Below are 8,590 nucleotides of genomic sequence, written 5' to 3' on the forward strand. Positions count from 1 at the left end.
GGCTTATTATTCTCTCTTTGGAAAACTTTCATCTAGAAGTTGTATTTATTCTGTACCTAATATTTATTGAGTGTCTTCAATGGCCGACATACTGGGCACATTCAAATATAATTTCTATCCTCATGAAAATTTACAGAAAGGTAACTAAATTGTTGAGTATTAATAAGGCAATTGTGAGGAGCATAATTGCACCATAACTACCTTACATTTACATAGTCTAATAGAGTTAATAATTTTATAATTTATATCTAATTAAGTTTTTAAAATACTGTACCAGTTGAGCAGGAATTATGCTGTTTCTCAGGTAACACTTTTTAAGGCTCAGGAATGTTGTGACTTACTCAAGATCACACAGTCATATGAGTGGACTATAATATTTGTGCTTCGATTCTTAGTCATTACTCTTTATATCCCATTAAACACAGAATCAATTTCCACAATTAACTCTCAGAGAATATTAAACACAGATAAAATAAAAATTGATTTTAAAGAGTGAAATATCAGCACTGCGTAAAAAAATATTTTTTATTCATCTTCAAACATTAATTCTAAGAAGCATACCTTAAAATGCTTGGGTAGTTAAGATAACAACATCAACAGCAACACACACACACACACACACACACACACACCCCAGAGGTGCTCTCTGGAATGGAGATATGGTTAGTGTTAAAGATAAACTTCAGCCAAATTAAATTTAAAGGAGTTTAACTGAACAATGAATGATTCATGAACTGGGCAGCCCTCAGAATCACAGCAGATTCAGAGAGACTCCAGAATGCCCCATGGTGAGAAAAAATTTATAGACAAAAAAGAGCAATGTACAGAAACCAAAAGTGAGATGCAGAAACAGCTGGATTGGTTATAGGCTGGTGTTTGCCTTATTTTAACGCAGTTTGAACACTCAGCAGTCTATGAGTTGATGTATGGCAAAGAGGATTGGCCAACACTCAGCTATTGTTACAAGCACATACTCCTAAGTTAGGATTTTAATCTTGTCTACCTATTAAGCTAGGTTATGGTTCATCCACAAGGACTTAAATGTAGAATTACAGAGTTCTTTGCAGGCCATATTTGGCTCACTTTAACAATTGTGAGCATGTTTCTCCGAGGATTGCTACCAGCTGACAGTAAATGTGCAAGATCAGTGGAGAAAATAGACTGAGTGATATGTTCTATGGACATGTATTTACAGAAGGCAGCTTGAAGCAGGTAATGAGGGTTGGGGACAGAGTTTGATATCAGCAAGAAGGCACAGGCCTGGGCTCTGCTTCTAGAATCGCAGTCTCCTAGGAGTGTGACTCCTTGGTGAACACCATTGCAATGAAGACAAACCCAAGAAAGCTGGACTCAAGCCCTCTGAGGAAGACAACCATATTGATAGGACTGCAAATGACCCAAATATCTGAGAAAAGGGTCTTTTGGGGTCAGAGAACATTTGATCCAGGGGGATCAGGTTAGCAGAGCCAAGATACCTACATGGAAACTAAGCGAGGCAATGGAGTGATTTTCACTGGAGAGCTAAGCCTTCTTGATGAGCAGTAGACCCTCACAAGGATACCTGTCCCACCTGCTTGTGTCAAGCTTCTTCGACCTTCCAGATCTGACTGCCTTACTAACCTGCTCCGTGCTCACATCAGTCATATTATATTGATCAGTGTCAATGTGTAGACCAGTCATGTGCATTGATGATGTCAATGTGTACTAACCAGTCATGGCTTCCATCTTATTTTTGCCTAAGATCAGTATCAACCCCCACAAACCAGACACCCTTGAAAACTCCAAGCTGGTGTCCTCAGCTGTCACAGTCCATCAACAACAGTCTAAGAGAGACAATTTCATCCACATCTGCAAACTGAGCTGAGGGGTTGAAAATAAGGAGATTATGAAAGAAAATAATAAAGCAAAGATTGAAAGGCTCTTCAGAAAAGGAAAAGAGAAAACAAAAGCTAGACACAGGTTGTATTTTCCATCAAAGAGCCTGCATAATTATCTCAGATGTTAGCAGGATGCCCAGATGTCACAGGATGAGAATACAGCCAAATGCAGTTCACGAACTTGCTCACTTTTTCCATGCTGCTGCAGATGTGACCTGGAATTTCGTCTTGAAGTATGGCAATGCGACTTTCAAGGGAAACATGAACATTTAGTTACTGGTCAACAGCTTTTCACCAGCAATTCATCCACAGCATGGGACAGTCCTATTGAAGTAAAATTCTATGATTTAATAGATATAACCCACAACTCCACGAAGAGTTCATTCATTTATTTACTCATTCACAAATCAGTTTGTTCTTCTAAAATGTAATTTCATAATTATATTCCCAGAGACAGGACCAGTGTCTGGCACCTTGTAGGCATGCAATACATATTTTGTTGAATAAATGAGTGAATGAACTCAAGAGACTACTATAAAAACCTTTATGTGAGATATAGTCAATTCAATATAAACCCATTTCCAGGCTTCAAGACATTAGATATGAGAGACAACCACATAAATTCTAGAGTATAGAAGGTAAGTGTTTCTCCCAGATATGTTTCCTCATAAATGTCATGTTGATTCCAGTGTTGGCGGTGAGGTCTGCTAGGAGGTGATTGGATCATTGGCAGACTGGGCAGATTTCTCACGCATGGTTTAGCACCATCCTCTTAGTAATGTTCTCATGGCAGTGAGTTCCTATGATATCTGGTTGTTTATAAGTGTGTGGCACCTCCTCCCTCTCTTTCTCTTGCCCCTGCCATATATGACATCTGCTTCCCCTTTGCCTTCCGCCGTGATTGGAAGCTTCCTGAGGCATCCCAAAAGCAGCAAACACTATGTTTCCTGTACAGTCTGCAGAACTGTAAGCCAATTAAACGTCTTTTCGTTATAAATTACCCAGTCTCAGATATTTCTTTATAGCAATGCGAGAATGAACTAATACAATCCCTGTCACAAAATCCCTCTCTCCTCTCTCTCTGTCCTTTGCTTTCCGTTTGCATATTGGCTGTTGTCTCTAAAGTCTATACCAAAGTGCAGACCATTTCTCAGATATTGACGGATGTATCAGGCTTCCTGTAGGCTTCTCCCCCACCTTTTTTTTTTTTTTTTGAGATGGAATCTCTCTTTGTTGCCCAGGCTGAAGTGCAGTGCCATGATTTTGGCTCCCTGCATTCAAGCAGTTCTCCTGCCTCGGCATCCCCTAGTAGCTAGGATTACAGGTGTGTACCACAACACTTGGTTAATTTTTGTATTTTTAGTAGAGACAAAGTTTTGCCATCTTGACCAGGCTGTTTTCAAACTTCTGACCTCAGGTAATCTACCTAAGTTGGCCTCTCAAAGTGCCGGGATTACAGGCGTGAGTGACCGCACCCAGCCAGGGTCCCCCCAACTTTGTTTTTAAGTCTTATCAAATTCAAGCAGGTAAATCTTCACTTGCCTCTCTTCACTCACTACCCAGATTCAGTTAGGATTTCTACTTCTCACTCAATAGATTTCCACCCTCATCTAATTGGTCACCAACTTTAATTAACTCTATTTTACTAAATTATTTCAGAACTCTTCTCTCTTCTCTTCTCTTCTCTTCTCTCCTCCCCTCCCGTTCCCTTCCCTCTCTTCTTCTCCCCTTCCCTCCCTTCCCCTTCTCTCCCCTCTCCTCTCCTCCCCATTCCCACACTTACTACCTTATTTCTACTTCTATTATGTATGTTTTACAGCTGGTCAGATGGTCAGAGAGCTTCCCTGATTTTCTAAGATGTTTTACTATCGATTGACCAAAATTGATATTCCTTCCATAATTAAAACACGTTTTAATTATCCACACTGGGGAAGAGAATGTGACAATCATAGACTTTCTCATGGGATCCCAGTTCTTAGAGACGGGTCCCAACCAGCACAGGCTCTCCATAGGGATAACAAATAAGATTCCAGTTTTGTGCCTGTCAAGCGTTGGACCTCGAAATTTCATACTCAACTGCCTGAGGCCAACTGGCCCTGGGCTGCCATGAAAGCTGCTTTCTGGTTTCATTTTCTACTTCTGTTTATCTTTGAATCACCTTGTTTCATCCATCGAGCTCTCCAGAGGGCTCTGCACCTGTCAAGAGGGAGTGAAACAGTGGCTTTGACAGATTCTCACTTTCGGGCTCATCTTGGGCCTGCAGAGATTATGTTTCTGGTTTGATTCTCCCTCCACTCACTGCTTTAAGAAGGCTTTGGCATCCCTCAGCACCATTACTCTAAGAGAATTTGCCGGCAGCTCTGGGACCAGCAACCTGTGCAGAGAACATGCAATGCAACAATCCTGTGTGATCCCTCTGTGATTTAGATGTTAAGCTTTACACCCTGCATCCTTTCCTGGATAGGGCAAGAAGACACTAACATTTCTTGCTGAAGTCATAGCACGGCCACATCCTCTCTGTCCCCACCATGGACTTCTCTTCACCTACCTGTACTATGTGTGCACACCTGCCCTGTCCACACGCGTCTTATTCCTTCTGTTTGTTAACAGCTATTTTTCTTCATCTGCATATAGTTTACATTTATATAAGTGTAAAATATACATGTCATGTTAAAAATTTATTAAATGATGCTTAGCCAAGTGAACGTATTCTAACTTTTATCTGATTTTCCACTTAAGAGAACATAGACAAGTCATTCATAATGTATATTGAGTGCCTTTCAAGGTCATGTAGTTGTGTAGCTGCTGTGACTGAGCAGAAGAAAGCAGAGAAGGTCCTTGGTCTATGAAACCTCAAGTTTAGCATGTGGAGGGGCAAATCTGTGGCAAGTAAGCAAATAAATAAGCTAAGTTGTGGCAGTAAGAGATACATGCTCTGATGGAAATGAAGGCTGTCATGGAGGTGAGAGGTGACAAGCACCTCAGTGGGTTGGCCAGGTGGTTCCTCCAAGGCTTTGCTGAGGCAGAGAGATAGAGACAGATTTTCTAAGCACCTGAAGCAGAATCAGATTAATGTACCACAATAATTTTTTTTAAAGAAAAGGTAGAAAGGCAGGATGAGTGATTACAATTTGTCTTTTGACAAAATAAATATGGGAATGGATGAATTCTTCCTTGGTGGTATTTTTTTAAATGAATGAATTGTAATAATAAATTCTGGCTTAGTTCTGGTGTAGATAAGGTCAATGAACTCTCTTAACCTTGCTTATTTATGGCATTGTTGCATCTGTGAATTGTACCTATTTTGCAAACTTTGGGGAACAATTAAATTATGTAAGACAAATGAAAATACCCCACATATCATAAAGTACTACACATATCATAAAGTACTGTGCAAATATAAGCTGTGCTTATGAGCAGCTCCTTATTTTTAAAGTTACATCCTAGAAGTCTTAGTCTGCTCAGGCTGCTATAAACAAATACCTCAGACTGGATGGCTTCAACAACAGAAGTTTACTTCTCACAGTTCTGGAGGCTGGAAGTTCAAGATCAAGGTTCTGTGACAGCTGGTTTCCATGGAGGGCTCACTTCCTGGCTTGTAGATGGCTGCCTTCTCACTGTGGCCTCATGTGGATGTCAGTGGGAGGAGGGTGGAAGGGAGGGCAGAGAGAGCAAGAGAGAGAGACACAAAGAGAGAGAGAGAAAGACAGAGAGAGAGAGAGAGAGAGAGAGAGAGAGAAACTCTGGTGTTTCAATTCTTACAATGACACCAGCACTGTCTGATTAGGGGCCTAACCTTATGATCTCATTTTACCCTTGGTTGCATCCTTAAAGTGACTGTTTCCATATATAGTCATATTAGGGGTTAAGGTTTCAACATATGAATTTTGAGGGGGCACAATTCAGTTCATAACACTAGCCAAATTACCATCCAATTATAAACATTCTATGTTTGAAAAGACGATATACAAATGGCCAACAAATATGAAAAAATGTTCAACATCACTAATGACCAGGGAAATGCAAATCAAAACCACAATGTGACACTACCTTACTCCTACAAGAATGGCCATAATCAAAAAAATTTTAATAAATAGATGTTGGTGTGGTGCGGTGAACAGGAAACACTTTCACACCGCTGGTGGGAATGTAAACTAGTACAACCACTATGGAAAACACTGTGGAGATTCCTTAAAGTACTAGAAGTAGAACTACCATTTGATCCAGCAATCTCATTCCTGCATATCTACCCAGAGGAAAAGAAGTCATTGTATGAAAAGAATATTTGCACAAGCATGTTTATAGCAGCACAATTTGCAATTGCAAAAATGTGGAACAAATCCAAATGCTCATTGATCAACAAGTGGATAAAGAAACTGTGGTCTGTATACATGATGGAACACTATTCAGCTATCAAAAGAATGAACTAATGGCATTCACAGCAACCTAGATGAGTTTGGAGCTATTATTTTAAGTGAAGTAACTCAGGAATGGAAAACCACATATCCTATGTTCTCACTCATAAGTAGCGGCTAAGCTATGAGGATGCAAAGGTATAAGAGTGGCACAATGGAATTCGGGGACTCGGGGGGAAAGGGTGGGAAGGAGTGAGACATAAAGACTACAAATTCGGTACAATGTATACAGCTCGGGAGAGGGGTGCACCAAAATCTCACAAATCACCACTAAATAACTTACTCATGTACCCAAATACCACCAGTTTCTCAATAACCTATGAAAATAAAAATTAAATTAAAAAACTAATTTTGACCCATACCAAGTCCCAAGGCTAACTGAAGAGCCCCACTCTTTCTCCTGTCCAACTTCATTTCCATTTTCCCCAGCCTATCTCCACCATAATGCAATGTCATCCCTAAAGAGCTTCTATTTGCCTTTCCTGTTATGGACCAGAGAATCCATGGATATCTGTGGATATGGAGGCTGACAGCAGGTATGAGCACACGGGGCATGTAGAGGTTAAAGAACCAATGCTCCTTTATGCTGAAAAACCAGTCATACCCACAAAAACCCAGTGTGTTCTTTGCTTTGTGTTTTCATAGATGTGTTCTTCAGCAACCCCACAGTTTCCTATTTTAATTAAAATTAAGTACTTAATGACTGGAGGCATCTCTATTAATATATTTCATCACTGTCTTTATAGGGCTACATGTTTTAAATCCTAAAAAAAGAGCTACATAGTATCTGTTCTGATTAAATCCATTTCTAAATGAGAACGTTTTCATATATACAAAATTAATATGCCACAAGTAGGAATGATCTGCAGCAGGAGGGCAGAATAGATTAACTATAGCATGCCACTAATCATTATCTCAACAAAGTAAGTTCCTATATATCAGTAACAGTGACGGGTACCAGTAATGCAGTGATAGACCAAATAGACACTACCCCTGCCCTGTGTGACTACACTGCACTCTGGTGATTCTACAGTGAGGGAAATAGGGTGCTTCAAGAACATACGGGGATGCATCTGATTCAAACCCCAGCTTCCTCATTAAGAAGAAACACAATTCGATGGATTTATATTGTAAATTCTGCAAATTTTATTCTAGGAACATTTTATGTTTTATTTTTATTTAACTTTTGTTTTTAGAGACAAAGTCTCACTCTGTTGCCCAGGCTGGAGTGCAGGGGCATGATTATGGCTCACTGCAAACTTGAACTTCTGGACTTAATAAATCACACCACCTCAGCCTCCCAAGTAGCTGGGACTACAGATGCATGCCACCATGCTTGGCTATGTTTGTGTTTTTTTGCAGAGACAGGGTTTTGCCATGTTGCCTGAAATGATCTCAAACTCCTGGGCTCAAGACATCTGCCTGCCTTGGCCTCCCAAAGTGCTGGGATTATGGGTCTGAGTCACTGAGCCTAGCTTTTAGTATCATTTTAAATGCATCATTATACCCTAGATGCCCTTGTACACAAAACAAACTATAATATTTTAAAATTCTATTAATAAATTAAAAGTTATGCTACATAACAGCAATTTACTTGGGCAATGAGCTGTGGTAAATTTCAGATTCAGTTCAGCTTCAACACTGTATATGTCTAGTAACGTGGGTCCTTATTAATTATATTTAGTTGTCACTCTCTTTCCTAAATGGTAATTACATGCACACCCATTCATTTAATTTTTCTAAGATGAAATGGCAATTAGAGTGAGAGAGGGCTAGTTGAACAAGCCACTGGAGACAAGAAACTTCTAATGCATGGCTAGTACCAATAGAAGGTGAGCTCCTACCTTGTCCATTGGAAAACTCTCTCTTCTGGAGCCTGACAGAGAGGCTCCTGAACATCAGTATCTCAACCCTAATACTCCACATAGTAACCTTCCACTGTCCTTCCCTTACTGAGCCTCCTTCTGTCCCACGAGGCACAGAAAAGTTTGTTCTTTCCTCAGGGACTTCGTGCTGGCTCATTCTGGTGATGTCAGCCCCAGTGCCCCTCCAACAGATTTATCCTCATCTTCCTTCACATTCCAAACTCTTCACACTATTCTGGTTTCTTTGTAGCATGTATCACTAGCTAATCTGGCATTATTTATTTTCTTATCTGCATACTTAATGATCTGGTTTCTCTAATTAAAATATAAGCTCCGCAAAAACTAAGACATTGTTTGGCACATGGTAGATACTTCAAATATGTATTGAATGACTGAAGGATAATAAAAATCAATAAAATACTACAGCTGTATT

The sequence above is a fragment of the Saimiri boliviensis genome, chromosome 1, assembly GCF_048565385.1.
Source record: "Saimiri boliviensis isolate mSaiBol1 chromosome 1, mSaiBol1.pri, whole genome shotgun sequence".
In the NCBI taxonomy this organism is placed as follows: Eukaryota; Metazoa; Chordata; class Mammalia; order Primates; family Cebidae; genus Saimiri; species Saimiri boliviensis.